Source organism: Trachemys scripta, chromosome 13, assembly GCF_013100865.1.
Source record: "Trachemys scripta elegans isolate TJP31775 chromosome 13, CAS_Tse_1.0, whole genome shotgun sequence".
In the NCBI taxonomy this organism is placed as follows: domain Eukaryota; kingdom Metazoa; phylum Chordata; order Testudines; family Emydidae; genus Trachemys; species Trachemys scripta.
This window is the reverse complement of record NC_048310.1, coordinates 19688686-19711826: the sequence shown is the minus strand read 5'-3', so window position 1 is coordinate 19711826 and position 23141 is coordinate 19688686. Positions and strand designations below refer to the sequence as shown.

The window sequence follows — 23141 nt, the reverse complement described above, 5'->3', positions numbered from 1 at the left end:
AGGCTGTCAAACCCTTTAAAGGAGCAGCATCTCTACTCTTTCGCTATATGGAGAACATTGTGTCCTCTGAAACATGTTGGGGGCCCACCTTTCCAAAGGAGCCTCAACTCAGCCTCTAAAAATTATAGGCACAATTTTCTTTGAGATTTGGGGGTATATGTCAGATTTATTAATACAAACAGCACTTGAGTAGTTCTGCTACCCCTTACTCACGTCAGCAGCTCTGTTGAGTAAAGGTTGTAGGATCAACCTCCATATATCTACCCATGTTGCGAGTAGGAATGCAGATCACAATCTCCATGTTCCCAGGCACCCAGAGTTAGGTACAAACAATTTATGCTTGCACTTTTAGAGGCATCTTTGTAAATTGGAGGTGCGCATTTTCAGGTGCAATGCTGCCATTTAAGTCAAAAGGAGTTGTGCCATTGACCTGAATGAGAACAAGTTCAACCTAATGGTGTCTTAGTATAATGGGAAAAATGTGTACATTTATGCACATAAGTGTTTGTGCCAATGGTAATTTACATACACAACTACCAGTGTGCATAAGTACATACGTTTGGGTACCGTGGTTTGCAAATATTGCCTGCTGTGTTTTATGTTTTTGTGGGTTTTTTGGGTGTGTTTTCCCCCTTGTATCAAATGCATTTTTATCTTGGAATTGCAATATTATACTATCATCGCTCTCTAGTTACATTGTAACATCATCCTTAATGTCTCTTTACCAGGAAATCCCAGTGGTATAACTGTAAAATGTAGAAACAGTTTTTGTTACTTCATCAAGTCACAAGCGAGATGCCCTCAGTGAATCTTTTGACATCCACAGATGGATATAAAGGTAAATCAACTTTGTTTTCTATAGAGCTAAATAATTCATAGCAAATATATTTAATGGATTTACCTTCTTTCTGTTTATAAGTTATTTGACATGCCTGCAGGTGGTTGTTTTGGGTTTTTTGTTTCCCAAATGTATTTGCTGTTAAAAATTATTGGCTAAATAATTCCAGTAAACTAAGTTTGTGTGTGAACATTTTGTTGTGTTCAGAATTCAAAATGTGTTGGCTGGTTTCATGGACACAAGCCACGACGTATTGTTCCAGCTTCCTAACTGGATGAGTGTAACCTTAGAATCCAGTTTCTGGTGGGAATACACAGAATTATTATAGCTGGTTCGGACAGAAGAGTGTGGAAGGTGGGGAGACTAGTGAACATTTTGTGAATTTTCTTCCCTAGGTTGTGTGGGGTTTTTGGTTTTGGTTTTTAATTTTTGGAATTTCAAAATTCAAAAAATTTCAACCAGCTGTAATGGTTACAAATGTAAATTGTATTTTGGATGAATTTTCTATGTTTGCTTAAAATCTCCTATTTCAATGAATATCTTGTGAGAGGCAGGTGCCTGTCACCCATATGGATTAGTTTAAACATTTCCAACAACATTTGTGTGATTAGAAAAAGAAGAAATGGTACTTTTACAAAAAAAATTCTGTAGATTAGTGCAGTCCTGCCAGAATCAAGATTCTTAAAAAGGTTAATTCCTCTACAGTAGCAATAAAAAGGAAATTCCTCTCTATTATCACTGGACTGGAATTGAGAGACTACAATTGGAATACTATGTACATTTCTTGTCACGCTCACATGACTTCCCAGTATTGCATCAGCCAGAGGTCTCTTTCTTCCTTTCTTCCCGTTTACAATTCCAAGAAAGCCTCACTCCTTTATTCTGTTCATCCTGGGAGGCTCTAGTTGGAATGGTAAGGTACTGCAGGAGGACTGCTGAAATCCGTCTGTCTGACCAGCCATGTTTAAAAAGCCAGTGAAATGCAGCCTATAGCATCTTGTTTGCTTTTTGCTGAGTGCCATATATATCTCATATGTCAGGCTCCCACACTGATTTCCTTACAGCAGTATATTGCATTTTGTTTAGTATATCCCATAGTGAATACAGGAACTGGGATTTCAGTTGGCTTAAAATCTTCACACTCCTGGAACATGGAGGCTGGTTACAAACAGTCTTGGCTGTTGAAGAGGTTAAATTCTCAGTGGGCACCCAGGTTAAACGTAGCCTTTCTACCATTGTTTTTCCTGGATCAGTTTAGTTTTCCTCATATCCTCTTATTCCAATTATAGAATAGGGCAGAACTGGTAGAATGGGCTATTGGCTTTAAAGGGGCCTTGTAGCCAGAACTGGAAAGAAAATCAGCGTCTGTGGTCCTAACTGAGCATTTGTTTCCTGGCTACAATGACTGAATGTATCATTCACATTCACTACTGCCTTGAGATCCACAGGAGATCTTGGGACATCCCTCCAGGTAAAGGCCCATACCACATGTCTTCCACATGAGCATTGAACTGTGTAGGAGTTTTCCAGGAAAGATTCTCCTTTTGCAAGTTTTTCCAGGGCAGGGGGTGATAAAGCCTTTTATTAGGAAGATTATCTACTCTGGCTGCTTATTTGTCACCTAAAGACCCGATCCCTTTCCTAGCCATTTACTACATTGCAGAGAGAAGTCTAGTGTCACAGAGAGGTTTTATGGGTGCAAGAGTTAATAAAATCCTAGAGATCAAAGTGGCTTCTTCTATGCAAACGGCCCTAATAGTAAAACACAGGGCAAGAAAAATAATGACCTATGAGAATATATGATACACTGTACAGGCATGAAAACTTCTCTTTAAAGCTTTTCCAAGAGGCATCAGTGAGTCTCTAAAGAGTGAAATGTACTGCACTGTTTCCTATATTCAAGGATAATAAACTCCTAGGTTTTGGTTCATAAAAAATAACGTGGGCATTGGGTATTGCAGATCTTCCCACTGGACACTTAAACATAGATGGTGGGCTTTTCTTACTGTCCTACTCACAGGAGAAAACTTCCAGCTATGTCTTTGCTTTAAACTAAAAGATGTATTAATTTTTAAGAGAAGTGGCTGTGTGTGACTTGACTTTTTTTTTCTTTTGAAGAAATTAGCATTTTAAATAGATAAATGTCTATTTATTGTGAAATATTAATGGTATCAGTTTCTTGCAATTTAATTCACACCCTCTTAGAGAGAGAGAAAGAGAGTTCAGCTGACTTAAGCCCTGGTATAGACACCAGTAGGTCAATGGAAGAATTCTTCTACAAACCTAGCGACCACCTCTTGACAGAAAAACCCCTTCCATCACTGTAGCGTCTACACTACAGCTGCGTAGCTGGAGCTGAGCTGTTATAGCACTGGTAGTGTAGACAAAGCCTAAGCAATGGGACCACAGCGAGTGGGGAAAGAAGATGAATGTTAAGATCAAATTTCAGAATGTTTTCAACTAAATTAATTTTAATTGAGATATGCTATTTAGTTTAAATGAAGTTTTTTTTGCCTGGGTCCGGGGTGGGGAAGAAAGAGAGAGTGACTCATACTCTACAGCCTGGTATGTGGGAGATCCAGATTCAAGTTCTGGGATGGGATGCTGTAAATCAGGCAGAGCAGAGATTTGAACATGGGCCTCTCATTGCCAAGGCAAGTGCCCTCGCCACCCACCCACACTCTCTCTCTGGCACACGTTTTGACACCTCTTCCCAAAATGGACATTTTAACTCAACTCTGTTTTATCAGAAATGCCCAGGAAGCCTGGTAAGGCTGGACTAAAACAAATTTCGAAAGCTGCTGTGAAATGGAATTGTTGTCGTCCGATCAGCTCTAGTTCAGATTGAGCCAAATGCATCTTTAGCTCTTGAGCCAGCTCTTCATCTCTCAAGGAGAAACGTGCTTCAGAATTTTGTTACCTAGACAACTTTCAAGTCTTGATTTTAGGTTTTAAGTGGGGACCCGAGTGCTTTGTGTTTTGTGCGCTAGAGCCAACTGCCAAGTTGTTGTTGTGATTGTCATTTGACTCCTACGAACCACACTTTCTGGATCCAGGGCAAGCTTTTGGGAAGAAAAAGCTGATGGAACATGTCGCTGTCTGTACTGAAATATCATGATGATGTAACTAGTAAATGTGGACATCAAGGTTGTGGCTTCCTTGGGTGGTGTGGGCAGGTTCATTCTCATGAGTCTATTGCTTTTTCCTCATGCTACTCTAATTCTGTCCCTTGCAGCATTACGTAGTGAATAGAAGTCCTTGCTCCCCTGAGCTTCTCCTCTCTTCCTCTAGCCTGTCTGCTTTCTCTCCTGGAGCCAGAAAAGGAAAAATAAATGCCAAACTCCTCACTTTGTTTTAATTCTAAATCTTTTTAGATTAAAAAAAAAAAGACGGATGGTCTTCTGGCTGAAACATGAGTTTGGTAGGCAGGAAACCTGTGTTCTGTTCCTGGCTCTGTCACAGATTGTTATTTGTTAATTGGCTGTTATTTGTATTGCACAATCACCAGACGGTCCCAACCGGGTTGTACCAAGTATTCTATAAACATGGCCTCAGGCACTTACAGTCGAAGACCATCTCCCTGTCTGCCCCAGCCACTCTGTTCTAACCTGGATTCCTTACTCTTTTCGCACTCCCACCCATCTCTTTTCCTGAGACCTCACAAAAGAATTGGATCCTATTCCTGAGACTCCCACTTTCCCCATAGATTCATAGACTCTAGGACTGGAAGGGACCTCGAGAGGTCATCGAGTCCAGTCCCCTGCCCACATGGCAGGACCAAATACTGTCTGGACCATCCCTGATAGACATTTATCTAACCTACTCTTAAATATCTCCAGAGATGGAGATTCTACAACCTCCCTAGGCAATTTATTCCAGTGTTTAACCACCCTGACAGTTAGGAACTTTTTCCTAATGTCCAACCTAGACCTCCCTTGCTGCAGTTTAAGCCCATTTCTTCTTGTTCTGTCCTTAGAGACTAAGGTGAACAAGTTTTCTCCCTCCTCCTTATGACACCCTTTTAGATACCTGAAAACTGCTATCAAGTCCCCTCTCAGTCTTCTCTTTTTCAAACTAAACAAACCCAATTCTTTCAGCCTTCCTTCATAGGTCATGTTCTCAAGACCTTTAATCATTCATGTTGCTCTTCTCTGGACCCTCTCCACATCTTTCTTGAAATGCGGTGCCCAGAACTGGACACACTACTCCAGTTGAGGCCTAACCAGAGCAGAGTAGAGCGGAAGAATGATTTCTTGTGTCTTGCTCACAACACACCTGTTAATACATCCCAGAATCATGTTTGCTTTTTTTGCAATAGCATCACACTGTTGACTCATATTTAGCTTGTGGATCTATAACCCCTAGATCCCTTTCTGCTGTACTCCTTCCTAGACAGTCTCTTCCCATTCTGTATGTGTGAAACTGATTTTTTTCTTCCTAAGTGGAGCACTTTGCATTTGTCTTTATTAAACTTCATCCTGTTTACCTCAGACCATTTCTCCAATTTGTCCAGATCATTTTGAATGATGACCCTGTCCTCCAAAGCAGTTGCAATCCCTCCCAGTTTGGTATCATCTGCAAACTTAATAAGTGTACTTTCTATGCCAATATCTAAGTCGTTAATGAAGATATTGAACAGAGCCGGTGCCAAAACAGATCCCTGCGGAACCCCACTTGTTATGCCTTTCCTGAAAGGAAGGTGCTTGGTTCTCTATTTTCTCTAACTGATTTAGTAATGGGAGAGATATATTTTACACCATTTGATTCTCCCCCCTCACCCCCTCCCCACAGGATTAACATTTAAAGTGAGGCTTCATTCAGGCTTTCGGAATCAGCAAAGTGAATGGAGAGCTATCTTGGAAGTTATGAATTTGACTCCAAATTTATTCAGAGGAGGGAGGAGTAGAAATGGGGAAAACACAATCAGGAATGAAATATGAACAGTCTTAGGAAGTAAAGGGGGGAGAAAGAACCTCTTTCAGGTATGTAACAGACTTTGTTCCCATGTGTGTCATCAGAAATGTGCAATCTGCAAAACAATCATTTTAGTGATGACAGATCCTTGCTGTTTATAAAACATTTAATCACACTCTAGCCCTATAACAGGATGAGGCAAATATTGAATTTATAATTCCGTGCCCAATTCAGGAAGGACTCCCAGGATCGTAATGAAGCAATTTGCATACAACTTGCTTTAAGGGATAGAAGTCCCTCCTCCATATGATGGAACAAGATTTGTTGTTATAGCCTAGCTGGTGAGACAATGTGCAGTGGAACCTGTCTAACTGCATAGGGGATTATATGCAAAACTACAAGCAGGAGGAGAACAATGGGAAAAGGAAAGAATCAACTCAAATGAGCAAAGTATGCCAATCCATCAGCCATAAACCTTTTGGAAAAATCAGGTATGCAAGTTGCTGCAGCTCCGGCTGGTCGGACTCGTATGGCACTTGCTGACTGGGCACAGCTCCAGGGATGAACTTTTCTTGCAAAGTGTGTCAGATGTGCTATGAGAGGTACAAACAGGCTTTCTTTCCACATCAGGCATATGCTGCGTGTCGTCTTGTTTTTCTCTTGCACACATTTGCGGCTAGTGCAAGGCGATTCCCTTTGGCTCAAGGCGGCAACACACACAAAATATTTAGGAATAAAAATAAGGAAGCAGTCATCTGTGCACGGGACCTCGGTGCTCTGGAGTCCTCATCTATGGCCAGCATTTCCAGACCTGCTGTCTAATTTTCTGTTGCAAAATGTGCATGTGCACTGGTTGCCCAGACAAAACACCCTTTAGCACGTGCCAATGGAGTGTTTGTGTGTGCAAGTGGCGTTTGCACATGCAGTCACGCGGCCGCTGCATACTAAGTGTTTGAAAATGTAGCCCTTCGTGTATAATCATGAATCCCTTCCCACCTCCTTCTAGCAGGTCGAAAGGGTCACAGGATGAAAGAACGTAGGGCTTGATTTTTTTCCCCCAGTGTTGTTAAGCACCCACATCTCTAACTGAAGGGATCTTGTTGGTTTGAAAAATCAGGCCCCTAGCCTTTTGTGAGGCTCCAAGCTGACACAAAACACCAGTGAAAAGTAGCTTTGTAAATGCATGTTAGCAATTGGCACCCATAGGGCTGTTGCACTAGAAGCAAGTGTAATTCCCTGCAGGGACTGAGAGGTAGGAGTGAAATTCTACAGGGAATCAAGTACATCTTTGACATGTTGTTTCCTGCAGAGAGGTGCTTGCAACAGTGGCGGATTAGTCACTGGGCCAATGAGGCCCATGCCCAGGAGCCCCGACCAACTCATGTGTGTGGGGCACTGGAAAATGGGCGCCCTGGAGCCCTGACCTGTTCCACCCACCCCGTGCTCCATCTTTCCACTCTCACTGGCAAAAATACTTAACTCTAAGAGAGAATTCTAGCCAAGTGACCTTGAAAACATGAAATCTATCTTGGGTCCAATTCTGGTCTCCATTATACTGGTGTAAATCCAATGTCAGGGCACTGAAAGCAGTGAAGTAAATCCAGATTTACACCAGTGTAATGGAGATCAGCATTTACACGGAGGTCAGAATCTGGTCCTGAGTGTTCTTGCAGTTTCACACTGCCTAGGACAACAGGGCTATCTCCTTAAAACATTTCTGTCTTTTTTAGGGCTGTACCGGTGTGGATAAGCATGTTACCTGGCAATAAGCATGATTTTTTTTTACACTTCTAGAGATCTTGTCTACGCAGGGAAATTGACTGGAATAGCGATTGAAGAATAAACTATTCCAGAATAGCTCCCCAAGTGTTCCCATGGTGATGCTAGTCCAGAAGAGAGTGTCCTCATGGGGAGCTATTGCAGAATAGCTGTTTGTTTATTCCGTATTATCCTAGGCACTACCATAATACAAATAGTAAATAGCTCTGGTGGTCAATTTCCCTGTGTAGGCAGGGCCCTAAGGCTTTTCCTGGGTTGCTGGTGCAGGGATAGCGCTAGCTGTCCATATTCTTACTTATCCACAAGTACCTACAATGTAATGCCAATGGACATCATTTTGTTATGGCTGTGTTGAATTTTAGCACTAAACTGAGAGGTTCCTGTTAGAGATGTTAGGACATGAGGTATGTAAGAATGTGGTTATTTGTTCTACAGGTATTAGAAGAATCATACTGGTTGAATAGTTTCAGACAACTTCAGCTACATGAGGTGGGCTAACTATTCGTTCAAACATGCACATTTTGGTCAGGAATAGTAGCGCCGAGCTTCCCCAAGTTGGTACCTACCTCCCCTACCCAATTTACCTTTCTTCTGGTGAGCAACTCCATTTTTTCAGATCTTATCATTTTTGAAGCAATGACCTAAAAAGTGATACTTCCAGAAATTGTATCATGACTTTAGGGTCTGCTTCTGAGTCTGTAGCATCATTGCCTTGATTCTGGAATATGAACAACGGAATATTCTCCAACAACAGGCAAGGTGGGCCTCCAGCTGTCTATTGGCCTCCAGCTCTCTCTGCTATCTGCCATTCAGCCCATTTCTAGAGCACCTTTTGGGGAACACTTAAGGAAAGTGGAGTGATAATTCTAACAAGAACAGTGATATTCTTCAGACTTTAAAATAGCAATGCCAGAGGGTCTCTCATCTGAGAATGGAAGGATTCCTCTGATACAGTCCTTCCAAAATTCGTTTTAAAATTATCCCTCTTCTTACTTTTTTCTAAAAGAGAGAAATCCAGATTGTTGGCAGTTGTACCTATTATGTAACCATATGTAGGAAATAGATTTTTTTTTCTGAACTAACCATTTAAAATAAATTAGGAAAATGCTGTAATTCCCATGAGAGAACACTTGTGGGTATCTCTCCTTTTCTACTAGCCCATTTAGAATGAGAACATTGGTACTGACATTTTCATTCATGTACCATAACATCTAACCATTGCTCTGAAATGTTTCTAATCCTTTATCTTAAAGGACCGAATGAAGTAAAACGATTACTGTAAACACTGAAAACATTCAGCAATGTTCCCAAGTACAGATTTTTTGGCAGTGGGAAGCCCTCCCTAGATAGCAGCTTGGGAATTTACAAATTGGTCACATATGAATCCATTTTGTGAACCTTTACTCAGATCTGCACCTGCTTCCCAGAAACAGAGCGAAGGAGGGAAAGGGAAAGATTATAGGTGTATTATCCAACTCCTGTTGCCTCATTACAGCTGAAATGAAACAGCCACATGGTAACGTTCCGATTACAGTCACGCTGGGTGGCAAAACATTTTCCTTGTCTACTGGAGGCTAAAGTGTTCGATGATTCAGAGTGGGTTTTCTGTAGGATTGGAATTCATTAGTTTAAAATGAAGAACATCTCTTTCCAGATTTTTTTGGGGGGGATAAATGTTCAAATAATGGAGACTGAGTCACTGAGTGGGAAAAATTCTTGGCCCTGTTCCTTTTCAGCTGAATCACTGGGGCTGATGTTGGCATTAAAAGGGCACTAGTAAGTCATGGCTGAAGAAAAGGAACTTGCAGTAGACAGCGCTAAGAGTGTGCAAGGCAATGTCAGTGTAAGTGTAATATTATGCAGAAAACCTTCAAAAGATTGAATTAATGCTTATTTTGTGGGATGAAGCAACAGTCTCTTTGTGTCCTAAACATCAGCAGTGTTATGTTTTCATATGAAAATAGAATCTAACAGTTGATGTTCAATTCAGTGATGTGGTCACTTCTTTATAAACAATAAATGTTTGTGGTTAAAACATTTTAATAGTTCTGCAGAAAATGTGCAGTAAGATTTTGGCCACCCACTTGTCTGGATACATCACTATCCTCAGCTCCAACCCCTGAAACCAGCCCATCCTTAGAATTTTCAAAGCGAATGTTATCGTTCTTAGCTCAGCCACTCTGGAGATGGAAGGTGAAATGCTGGGAGTTTTCCCATTGACTTCAGTGGGGCCGGATTCATCTAGGGGCTTTTATTTTAGCTACACGACAATTTCACTATAGGCAGTGCCAATGTAGAATTCTGTATACCCGCTCTACTGATGTGCATCAATGTTGTGAAATAAAGGTGATTGGTCTTCAGGGTCTTCAAGTTAATTACTTTGTAGTGCTTGTTTGTTATAAGCACCGGCCCACAGGAAACTGCAGTTAATCAGCAACTCATTTCATAGTCCGATGCCATTAAACAGCTGTTGTATGGGAATAACTTTTGGTAGCTACTAGCTACCAACCCGAGCTGCATTACAGCTGGAGATCCGTGGGCCCGGATTCTGCAAACATTTGTGCATGGATAGTCCTGTTGGCATTAATCACCTTTATAAAGTTAAGCACAAGTGTACATGTCTTCAGGATCTGGGCAGTCGAGTTGAAAGGCACCATGGCTCAGTAGCAATCACTTGAAGCATCCAGTCCCTAAGGGGTTTTATTTTTTTAAACTTTATACCCTAAAAGAAAAATGTTTCCACCTGTTTTTTTTATCTGAATTTTGGAACACTTTTGTTAAGATTGGAAACAAGATGATGATGGAATTTCTTCTTTTCTTTGTTACTTGATCTGATTGATAACAGATAGATAGTCTCTAGTGGTAATGGAGATGACTTCAATTCCTTCAAGTGTTTCCCCCCCCCCCCCGAAACACCTCCACCCATAATTTACGTATAAAATTTCAAAGTTCACATGCTACTTTAAAAACACTACATTTAACTGACTTATGGATGTTGTTTCTCAATAACTAATGTACAGTCATGATTTTTTTTCCCAAATAATTGCATGACTATTGGCTGATCCCCTGTTTTATGGGGTGAACATTTGTATGAAAAATGTTGACTCAGGAAAATGCTTTGGAACAATGAGTAACAGGGAACTTCCCTCTGCAATGTATTCTATCTGCATAGCAACCTACAACAATCCCTTCTTTTTTCCTGTCCAATCTTGCTCAATTCTCCTGATAAAAGCCTGCGCCTATCTGGGAAGGTATGAATAGCATCTCTTTCACACCTCAACTAAATATTAGTTTGCATGGCAGCTTTAAAAGCCTCTGGGTTTATCGGTGAAAAAAATGCTTGGATAGAAGAGACTTGGTACTTAAATCAGTTTTATCAGCACATTTTTTTGGCTGGGACTTGTTCTCACAGAACTATGAGCTGCGTTATTTGTGTTAAACTTCCTGACTGAATTCCAAACAAGTCATCTTTCCCCACAACTCTGACCTTTAACAAAAGGCCAAAATAATTTAAATTTGTTTCAAGTTTCTCTTGTAAGCAAGAAAGAAAAGTCCTCCTCCTGCCATTATACACTCAAACCTGGTTAACTGGAATCAACTGGTAAGCTCTGTTTTTACTCAAATTCTACAGAAATAAAAATAAGGTCAGATATTCTAAACTGATGTCCGAAGTGTGCATGTGTCTGAAGATTGTTAACCCTTTCAGGCACCTAGTCTAAAGCCAGGGAAAATAATCCATGAAAACTATTATCTCACATGACTTAACTAGCATGATTTTAAACTGGACTTTGCACCTAGTGAAGGCTGGTCAAGTCATGTTTAAAATCATATTGACTGGTTGTGGGTAACGGTGGGTGGGATCCTTGGAATCAGGGCCCAGTGGTCTGAGGGGGCCTGAAATGACACAGAGTTGGTGAGAAATCAAGAGCCTCACTCAGAATTAAATATTGAGAATTCCATGAGAGGAAGGAAACAGGGAGGAAGAGTCCATTGGAAGGCGCGAGGGGAAGAAGATCAAGTTGATGAGGTTGGAAGCCCCTAAAATATTGGTATATGCTGTCGCTATATAATTTAGCCCTGCAGACATGGAGGAGCCAAGCATGGATCCTAGTTATTGAAATGTCTGGTGTATGTAGCTATGTAACTGTGGTACCATTTTGTTTTCCGCATCTTGCGCGTTTACATTTCTAAGAACTCTCCTTCTGTGCGGCGTTCATCAGCTGCTCTGTTCTCAGAATTGCTGTGGTCTGTAACAGGGGAGAGTACACTGTGCTTTGACAAAGATTTGGCTTTTGTTCTTTCTTGTCTGATGCTTTCCTTAATATAAAATCAATCATTGTAGTGCCTTCTAGGGCTCTGAGGGACATAGAGTTGTGAGACTGGAAAACTGATTTCCCAGATCCTGGCAGCTGCATGATGTACTGCAGCATCTCACTGGAAGAAGACAGAACAACCTGATTTTCAAGACCTAAATGGCCAGCGTATGGGATACATTAGAAACGTGTGAAATGACCATGAATGGGAGACTCTCATAACTTTACTCTTCCTCTTAGAACACTCAGATCCCAATGATCACAAGCCAGAAAGCCTGAATGCCTCGTTCAGTTAATGGTGCTTAGGTCTGTGATACCCAGGGATGCCTTCCTCTCCAGGCTCCTTTATAATGCTAGTGATTTACAAACAACAAAGAACAGCTTATTAGGGACCCATCCTTTAAGCTGATCCCCAAGTACAGAGCCCAGATATGCAAAGGGGCCTGGCCATAGAGAGCACCACAAAGGATACTTGGCATCACTGCCTCTTAGTTTTGTTGTAAATGTGGTTTGAATATGAATGTACAGTTGAGTTTAATTTTTTTTAAAATTTGGATGGAAAGAAGTCTGAATATAGCAAATGCCCCTTGAAATTGCCACATGGATTTATGAGATGCATCAAACTATAACTTAAAAAAAAAATTAAACTGAAAGGACACTCTGTGCTCTCTCTCTATGGAAAAACAAATCTCCCCTTTACTTTCCCAGCCAGTCTAGGCTTGTTTGTAAAAATGCTGGTGAGGAGAATGTGTCCTAATCTATGGTTCAGATCCTCCCATGTACTCTGACTGTTCGGGCTGCATCCGTGTTCCCATTGTGTAACAGGAATCCCCAGCTGGCTTAGGGGATCTACCCTACCCTAACTCTGGTTCCCCAGTGTACAGGGTGTGGCTGAGAGTGTCCCTGTGCTCTGACAATCTGTGGCTGCCTGAATGGCCCCTTTGGGATCTGCCAGTGCTGGGGTGGTCTAGGATCAGAGGGGCATAAAAGTGGCTTAAAGTCCCTTTTGCACATGCATGTCTTCTGCAGTGGCACCAAGTGCCTCTCTGGTGTGGTCCAGGATCTGCCCTTGAGCATAAATTCACAGCATTCAATACATTATTACTAATAGTTTATTTTCTGGATCTTCTAATGTTTGTGTGTTTGTTTGGTTTTAACTCTTCTAGAAGGGTCCTCAATACACCACGTGTAGCTTTCCTGTACCAATGCAGAACCAGCTGTAGGCTGCTAGGCGGGAAACTGGTTGAGTCCCTTCAACTCCAGTGAGTGCAAAGTATAGATCCCTTCTCAAGCTGCTGTCTCACTGTGATGCTTCCTCAGAAAGTCTCTCCTCTCCAGCTGGTGGTTGGAATGTACCAAGTACCAGGCAATGAACTACATGGCCACAGATCAAAATTTAAAGAATCTTGAACAAAGTAATCTCTCCATCCTTGTGAAAACTCTCTGAGCTGAGCCACCGTGGCCTAATGAAGCTGTGGTTAAAATCTGCATAAGTGATAGATGCATCTCAGCCCCTTTTAATGAAACTTCACCTTCCTAGTAACTTGTCTCATCTAAAAGAAGACAATGTGGGTTTCTTTCCCCCCTTGCTGTACCATCATCTCATTTCACCTGTTTGTCACCCTTGATCCAGTCTTCGTATATTCTACTGCCTTCAGGGTTCTCATTAGCAACCAAAAATAATAGAAAGATCTAGCATAAAAGAGAATATAAAATCCTACTGTAAATAGATTGTAAGATTTGTATATGCATAAAGCCCGATGAGCCTGCACATCAGTGCTAGTCCATGCTGCCCTGCAGGGATTGCTGGTTAATTGCAAAGAAGGAGCCCCTCATAACCTCAATCCTTTCTGTATTTGAGTTTTCCTGCTTGAATATTTTATAGTAACTTGCCCTACTGTAACTTTCCATGCTTCTGGAGCTCTCTGGAGCACGTTGACATAACTCTGTCCCGAAAAACAACTACTGTATATACTCGATCATAAGCTGGTTCGTTTATAAGCCGACCCCCCCCCCCCCAAGATGGATAAGTAAAAATGGAAAATTTTTATAACCCAGTCATAAGCCAACCCTATAATTCAGGGGTCAGCAAACTTTGGCTCCCAGGCCATCAGGATAAGCCGCTGGCAAGCTGAGATGGTTTGTTTACCTTGAGCATCCGCAGGCACGGAGGTAAACCTAAGTAAACAAAATGTCCCGGTGCGCCAGCTGCTTACCCTGATGGGCTGGGACAGCAAATGGTAGGGAAATTTTTTGTGGGGGAGAAGCTGAGAGTCAGGGGAGTAACCCCTGTGACCACCCCCAGCCCAGGACCCCCACACGCTCCCCATCCCAGCCCTTCCCACCTTATCTGGGGAGGGCCAGGGGAGTATGTCACTGACCTGGCTGGAGCTGCTCCGGTAGGTTGGGCAGTGTGACTTATGAATGAGTATATATGGTAAATAAAATGCATGTTGTCCCGGAGTTGATGGCACTACAAAAGTGATGGCAACACTTGCACTTGTGGAGTGGATCTGGGTGAGGATTGGAGATCTGATGTTGATGGGAGCCACTGATAATGTTAAAGGTGGATTATCTGATAAATTAGCAGGGCTGGGTGTAATGTTAATTGTTTGTTTGTTGAGACTGTGGTAGTGCTTGGGACCCCCAGTCCTGACCAGTGCCCCTTTGTTCCAGGCATTCTACAAACACAGCAAAAAGTTGGTCCATGCCCCAGGACATTTTCTATGGCTATTTGCTTGAATGTTTAAATGGCATGACTTTGACCATTCCCTCTTGTGCTTGCTTTCCATAAACATTCTTGCATGAACATCCCTGGAAAATAAATTTCAGTCACATGCATGAGTATTTGTGCCAGAGATGTTTGCCCATTTATCCAGTTGCGGAACAGAATTACTGTTGTGACTCATCTGACCAGTTACAGCTCAGGAACATTTTTTGGGGCACAGAATGTTGAAGGATGGGCACTCACAGAACTCTTAAAGAGCTTAATCATAGAATTTAAAAAAAATCTTTGCAAAGAGTTATCCATACTCTTGGATGGATGACTGAATAGATGTGAGAAAATTGCAAGGGCTGATGTACCAGGAGCAGAAAAAAGATTAAATTAATTGGGTAAATTATTGTGAATTGTTTGTACAGCTCTGTTTAGTTAAAGTTTATTCAGTGCTTTTAGAAAGATGAAAGGCACATGATTGTTAAATGTTACTGTTACCGAATGCTAAGGATTCTTGTATAAATGCATTCTGGAGGTATGAAATCCTGGCCCCGCTGCAGTCCAGGATTTCAGGAGTATTGAACATTGCACTTGGTCCAGAGGCTATTTGTTCTGTTCCACCTGTGCAAATGAGTGATGTGACGTTAATGTCTCAGCCTGGGACTTGGGAGAATAGGGTTCCATTTGCTCCTCCTCTAGACCTCCTGTTTGACCTTGGTCAAGTCCCTCCCTGGGTTTCAGAGCCTGAGCTCCAGCCCAACCCTGAAAGTCTCCACAGCTGGTTTTAGCACCATAGCATTAGCTCTGTGAGCCCAAGTCTGTAGACTCAGGCTCTGAGACTCGCTGCCATGGGTTTTAAAATGCAGTGTAGACGTACCCAAAGTGCACTCATTTCTACAATAAATAGGATTAATAACGTTTCCCTACCTCCCAGGGGTGTTATATGGGTGCTCAGATACTAAGGTACTGGGAGCATATAAGTATATTAGATAGCTGAAGTATGGCTTGCTAAGCAATACAGCATTTTCTAAAAATGTGGTAGACATTAATTTAACAAAAAGTGATTTGCTAGAGTTTGGGTTTGGAAAACAAGTCAGTTTACTTTGAATTTCTAATATTATTATGAAAGCAAATTCTCTCATGTGCCCTCTCAAGTCAGCAGCAGAATTTAATGGTTCTCTAGGGGCACAGCAGAGCTGACCGGAAGCGCCCTGCCAGTATTGCTCTGGGATTTGTTTTCTTTTGATTATGGGAAAAATAATCCAAGATGTTTCTGTGCATGCAGAACATTCTTACTGAAAAATCTGCTGCTGAACCGGGGCCAGAGGGGAAGCGACATCTCTAAAGGCAGCACAAATGTGTTTGGATTAGGTTAAGAACCCAAACAAATTTATTTTTAGTGACTTCCAGCAGTTTCCACTATAGAAATATTGAGACCGTTCCACAGTTTAAATCTGGCGTAACTCCACTAAAATCAATGGTGGTGGTGTGGATTTGCAGAAGTATAAACGAGAGAAGGATTTCACCCACTGCCTTTAAGATATTACTTGCTGATCTCTTTCAACACTCATTAGGGTGGAAATGTGGCACAGGTGTTGTCAGGCCTTTTGCAATTTAGAGATGGCTCTTCCATCGCATACAGGATTTCAGAGGCTACTCGGATAGCCTCTGCCTTCAGCCAAGCATTGTTTTGTTTTCTAAAAAGGGGGAAAGAAAGTGGGCTTATTTATTTTGGGCCAGGTTGCACTACACTTGCACTGAGCAGCTTTTTGTTGCAAGTAGTCCTCTGAAAGTAATGGGGCCATTCACATGGTAAGATACCACTCAGTATGAGTAAAGAGGGTAGAGGCCTGTAGGAATAAGGAAACCCCTGCTTTGCTATTTCCATTTCACAGGTTTTTCTGTTTCATCATGTCTAACCTTTGCTAGTTCATGAGTGCTCTACAGCATCTTCTACTGTGCATAAAGGTGATTGAGAGCCCACTCTTTATGCACCCAAGACTCCCAGTGAATCAAGTGCTCCAGGAGTGAGTCAGAACTGACCCTTCAAAGCTTGGTCCATCGCTAGCTGCAAATTCCATTCCTATTCAGTTCATAGAGAAGATGAAAATCAGATTTTATGCTCCAACTGCACCCATTTGGCCGAGTCCTTGTAACAATGCGCCGTGTTACAGTCCCACTGGAAAACATCTTTCATCAAATGTGGGCAATTTGGTTAGATCTAAATATTTTGTGCATCGCCTACACCACAGTTTGCTATATGACAGTCTACAGAGTAGGAGACAGGGTCCTGTGTTGGATACAATGAGTCCATACTCCTAGGTTCCAGTCCTAGCTCCGCTGCTGTCTTGCTGTATGCCCTCGTCCGAGTCACTTAAATCAAGGCGTAGACAGGTTACCCACAGGTAACATAAGTTTGTTAATGAACCTTCACTAGGGGGTTATGAATGAAGTGAGCGTAATGTTGTTAGTATGGCTTCAGATGAAAGGTGTTAGAAGTGCAAGGTCTTGTTGTTTGTTTGCAAAGAGTAATATTGGGATACATATGAAATGTTACCTAGTGTTATCCAGCTCTCTGCCAGAGCGTCACATGGGGCTGACTGGTTTGTCTGAAATTGGAATTTGCTTGCGCCACTCCGCATCAGCCCTTCAGCTCCTTTAGTCCTCTATGTATTTGTGGAGTAGATGTATATGTATTTTCAGTGTGAACATCAGGGTTCAGATTATCTGATTTGGCTGAACTGTGCTTGTGCAGGTGAGAGAGCAAAGGTGCCTTAACCATTGTGCTGCCCTGATCCTGGGGGCAACGGGGGGCCAGTCTGGCCCCTGGTGTGTGTTAGAGTAGCCTCCGGGCTGCTCTGGCTCCCTACGGGCCATTCTGCTCATCCAGGGCTGTTGAACACAAGTTGCTGAAGCCACACCCCCTCCTGCTCCTGACACACCCCCTCCACTGGAAAAGGGTGGTGGAGAGCTGGCTATGTGAGCTCTGTACCAGCGGGGGAGTCCCCTAAACAGTGTAAAGGGCTGGACCCAGAGCCAAGGCTCTGTCCCTAGATCTCTCATTCCATTCAAATGCCACCTGCTCCAGGGAAGCGCGCTCCTAAGAGCAATGTGCCCTTCTGAGAAGGGAGCATTTTAAACAAAAGCCTGGTGGTGTAAAGAGCTGCAGACAAGCAGCAATTTGCAGCTCAGAGTAACATGTATCGGTCCTACCAAAGCCAGGAACAACGGTGTATGTTGTACAACACCATCTACGGGCACCTATCTGTTAACTCGCTATTTACATATAATCGGACATAGCTCTCTGATAGACCTCTCATGGAACAGATGGAGGAACCTCAGTACCAGCTGGGTCCCTTCCAATGCCATTTGAAATGTAGTACAAGACCGTTATAACCTGCCCCATGCCTGCATAGCAGAACTGTGACTGTGTTGCTTGCTTTGGGCCTTGCATGCTTGCAATAAGGGGGACAGGATCTAGCCCAGAGAAAATAACAAAAGACACGTTGACTCCATGCTAAAAGTGCTGGTGAACTCACACCTCTGAAGAAACTTAAAACTTGGGTGTAAATGTGGCCATTAATAGTTTGGGAAAGATCTGATGGAAATTGTTCATCATAGTGCATTAGAAGCCTGGTTTCAGACTATTGTCTTATCAGCCTGTGAAAATGGACCCCAGCTTTGGAGACATGATGATTAATGCACAGAAACGATGTTTAGGATTAAATTATGTCATGAGTACAAGTATGTTTAATCAAAATAATATCGGGTCGCTGCCAGAGCCATATGTTTAGCAGGATTCTCTGCCTTACGTTATAAAATAAAATGGGAATACTTTAAATGAAAATCAGATAAACTTAAAATATGACTATTTGGAAACACTGAGTGGAATTTCTCTTCCTCTTTTGTCAGACCCTTCAACACCACGTGTACCAGGGCTTTCTGGGCCCTGTGCTTCAATAAACCATTGGTCTGTCTCTGGAGCACATACAATCACTACCATACAGACATTCATATTTTGCAGCCCTCCCTACAGGAATCACTGAACACAGCCAGCAATGCATTATCCACCTGGAAATATGTCCTTTTAAAGCATGTTTTTCTAGCCTGGCTCTTAAAATATGTTTTGTTGAGAGCTTCGACAGAAATCCTACACAGGATGCGGGAGACTAATGTAAGGGGCTGATTGAACTAAAAGCTACATGTAAAAGGTTCCAAATTCTACTTACCGGGAAATAGGGTGACCAGACAGGAAATGTGAAAAATCGGGATGGAGGTGCGGTGTAACAGGAGCCTATATAAGAAAAAGACCCAAAAAATTGGGACTGTCCCTATAAAATCGGGACATCTGGTCACCCTACTGGGAAAGCATAGTTTCTATATTGCTAACCCAAAAGGCAACTCTTACTGGAGCTGCACTAGTGACTGTATCAGTCTCCTCTACTCTTACTCCAGGATGTAGTTTTTAAAATAAAATTTTGTCTAGCTGCATGATAAAAGAACAGCAAGCCCAGAAATCCTATTTTTAAAATGAAATAACATAAGGAGCTGGCTTTGGAACCCTGTGGCAAAAAACAAGCTCCAAATAATAAACAAGCTATTGCTAAAATCATGTGCCTAGAGTTACTGTGATGCACAAAGTTCTCATGCACATGATATCTATTCTGACCAGTGATACATGGGATAAAAGGCTTGATAAATGATTGACAGCTAGTCTATTTGTAGTCATGTATCCTCCACTCCATACTCTGGTATCCTTGAGTAGCAGAATATTTCCTGTTCTTGGTTGCTCCAAGCAGGAAATGCCATGATAAGGAATGAAAATGTGAATCATGCAGAAAGCCATGGTTTATGCATCTCTCCTCACCGTGTTGTAAGAAGGGCCCCAGAAGATGTTGCAAATGGAGAACTCAGGAGTAGGATTAGCCCTGGGTTTTATGTGAAGGAGTGGGAAATGGAAGAGGAGGACTGCTGTAATTCTCTTGCTACAGGAGGTGCCAGGTCCAGCTTATTGGCCATTTCATCAGCAAACCGTGTCAGACAAACTTTGTGAAAATATATTGCAGGATCCAACCAGGACACTTTCTACCTGGGGAGCTAGAGTAAAATGTACAGCTCTTTGCTAGGAGAGTGACAAACCAAGGACATTTCTTGTCTCTGTTTCTTGAGCCGCACACTTCTATTCCTCACGTTTCCTTTTTCTCTCCTACTTCCACCCTGTAGTCCGTCCTTGGACGTGGTGCCTTCAGTGACCTCCAGAAAAGGTGCTGAAGTGAGACTGGAACCATACAATTGACCTTTGCATATATGAATTTACTGTCACTCTTGAAATGTTCCTGCAGTTCCTCTTTGCCTCTAGCTGGCTGGTGAAATTGTTCTTGGTTCAACCATTAAGCCCCCTTTGCAGCAATTCTGAATTATAAGGAGCACCATTCAATTGATATCCCCCCTGCATCTTCTAGTGGAATCCCCTGAGCTGTTTTGGCTTGTTTAAGTAAGAGACACAGCCTGCTCCTCAACTGGTGTAACTCAGAGTAGCAACATTGCCTTCAATGATGCTATGTTGACTGACACTGGCTAAGGATTGGACGTTATTTTCAGAATGTGCCAAGAGGAATAGTTTGCTTTGTCTCACTGTGGCAGCCACGGCTGGATCTTTACAATACACAACTGATCCGTTTTCTTTAACTTTGTTAAAACCATAATTTTTAAGTGCCAAATTTTTAAAGGGCCTTTTTTTGTGTGTGTGTGGTACATTTGCATCTTTAGTGCATTTGAATAGCCTTAGCCAATGCGGTAATTGCACTGCTAGGTGATTATAGGTGTGGACACTTATTTGCATGTACAAATTTGGGTTTCTGTGGATTTTTTCATCCATTGCACAGATCTCTGAGAATTTTATCTTAAATGTGTTGCTGCGCAGCTTATGAATTGACTGTTCTTTGCCACTGACGGCCTTGCCTTCTTCCATTTCGTTAGCTTTCATGCATTTCTCAAAGTTTGCAAAGACCATTGTATGCTGTTTGTTTTCTACTGCATAAGAAAAATGCAATCCAACATAACGTATTTACCTCTGACGTGACTGAAGTTGGCAGCATGAGAGAATGCACAAGAAAAGTGCAGCTATGACCGTTTATTTGGCACTTTAAATACAGGCGGAAGCACTTTACAATCAAAACAATGCAATAAAACTAAAGGGATGAAGGAATCAGTTCAGTTACAATCAGGATGAGCCCCTAGTTCTGAGTAAGTTTTAAACTGACACAAAACCCTGGTCCTTTCTGGAGGCTTGAAAAAGCTTGGTAGACTCTCTAGCTTTTCTGAAGTTTAGTGCAGCTCTGCGCTGCCTTGCTTTTGATGAGTCAGGAAGTGTTCCTTGAAGGGTGGCCAATGGTTTCCCCAAGACACTAGTGTCTTGCATTTGGCAGCTCGACTGTGTAGTTTCCAACTCAGCCTAATGTGTCATGCTTGATAAACAAGATAGTTGGCCAATTCTTTCTCCTAGTCTCCAATTTAGCTAATAGCATCCCCCACCCCCGTTGGCTATATCTAAAGCTTCTAATATCAAAAATCTAATTAGCTCTAGAATAAGTAGTTTTGTGCTGTGGGAAGAGTGAAGCTGATTGTAATGGATAGCGATCCACAGCTTTTATACAGGTTGTGCCAGGCTCCTCCTGATAGTCCTACAAAGGTGTAGACTGATTTGCACTGAACACCAGCAAAATGTTATTTTGTGTGGTGCAAACCAGACTTCTGAATTTACAAACTTTGGCTAAACTGTCACTGGGACTAAAAACCATTAGCACTGAGCAAAAAAGGAGGAACCATTATTGGGTAATGTAGGGCCAAACAGATGGGAGGAAAAGTTACAATTCCATTAGGTAAGCTTAACAATGGGAAATTCTCCTATTTCCTGCAAAACCTGCAGGCAAGGAAGGGAACAGAATTTACTGAGTTTGAAATAGTTTCAAGATGGTGTCTACATAAGTCTATTTCTTTTTAATGATACGCTTTCCTTATAACTCATTTGAATTCTGGGTTTGTTTATGGGAGCTGTGGTGAAGCTCAATAAGTAAACAGCAAAGCAGAATAGAGTCTTGCCTCAAGCCTTTTTTTTTAAATAATCCCACTCAAAATAACCATGGTTCCAATATTTTCTGGAAGTTTGGTATTTTTTTTTTTTTAAAGTAAGACTTTGGACAATCCCTGAAAAACACCTTTAGACCCAAATACAGCATCGGTGCTATGGCCATAGCACTGGTAGGAGAGGCAAGGCACCTCTGGCTAGTGCGCTTTTAATCTCTACACAGGATTAGTTGACCACTGTACTTAAAACGCCAGCAGCCACCAGAGGCTTCACTTAATGTGTTTACTGCTGTTGGAGCTGAACCAGTGGTAGCAATGTGGGATAGTTTAGCACAAATAGCCTAGAGTAGACACAGCCTTAGCAAACATTGATGTCAGCACTATGTTGTGCAAGCTGGAGAGCTCATACTTGAACCCTTGGGTGGGGAATAAAGCTCGGGAGACACCTAGTCCCTCCTTTTTGTGGTTTTACTTTATTCTCTAACTTTCCTCTCTAAAATGGGAAATTTCTTCGTGTTGCTTGTTTCTGGTATGAAGTGAAGGCGCTCAGCCTGTCTCATAAAACCTCTCTAATGTGGGCTGCATCAAAGTTGGTGAATAGTCCCGTGAGTTCAGGGAAACCTTCACCTCCAAAAGACAGAACTGAGGTCTGCAATTGCTTTATTATTGCCTGGCAGTCGCCCTCTTATCCTGGACTGAATCTGAAATACCCCTAGGGAGTGTAGCTAAGAGAGCTGTCCCAGCTTCCAGGATGGCCTAGCAAAAGGAAGACTCAATGCAGTTATGGTAATGATAGGTGCTGGAAACGAAACGATAGTCACCCTCCCATAGTGCAGACACTGCCACTGTCACCTCATTGACAAGTATTTAATATAGTCCTGATAATTTCCAGCTGCAGAGATCCAAGTTCTCATCTGGCAAGCTGGGCATGTTGACACCACAATCGGGAGGTGTGATGGCAGCAGGTGTAGACACACCGCAGCTAGCTTGAGTAACAATAGCAGTGAATAGGGTTACCATATCTAATAAATAAAAAAAGAGGACCCTCCACGGGCCCTGGCCCCGCCCATTTCCCCGCCCCTTGCCCCGCCCCAACTCCGCCCCTTCCCCGCTGTAACTCCGTCCCCTCCTCCCTCCCACTCCCAGCCATGGGGAAAGGGCAGCCCAAGGCTACCGGCTTCACAGTTTGCCAGGCAGCCCCCAGACCCTGCGCCCCTAGCCGGCGCTTGCCCAGTGCAGCTGGAGCCCGGGAGGGGAAGCGGGGGGCGCAGGCTCTGGAGGCTGCCCGGCAAACCGTGAAGCCGGTAGCGCTTGGGCAGCTCGGCTCTTAAACAGAGCCGAAGAGTCAGGGGAGGAGCAGAGCCGCCATTTTCCCGGACATGTTCGGCTTTTTGGCAATTCCCCCGGACGGGGGTTTGAGTGCCGAAAAGCCGGACATGTCCGGGAAAAAGAGGACGTATGGTAACCCTAGCAGTGAAGCTGCACCAGTGCAGCT

General features: G+C 42.6%; 1 long non-coding RNA gene across 2 annotated transcripts in view; it reads left to right on the top strand.

The window, feature by feature from the left end:
- LOC117886384 overlaps positions 1 to 23141 on the top strand; it is a 76833-nt gene that overhangs the window by 42730 nt on the left and 10962 nt on the right. Inside the window, exons 3-4 of one of the 2 annotated variants that reach the window (XR_004647953.1) lie at positions 729 to 838; positions 3589 to 4601. This is a non-coding gene — a long non-coding RNA (uncharacterized LOC117886384). Of the gene's footprint in view, positions 1 to 728; positions 839 to 3588; positions 4602 to 23141 lie in introns of those variants that run through there. The other variant, XR_004647954.1, reaches the window with a different exon arrangement.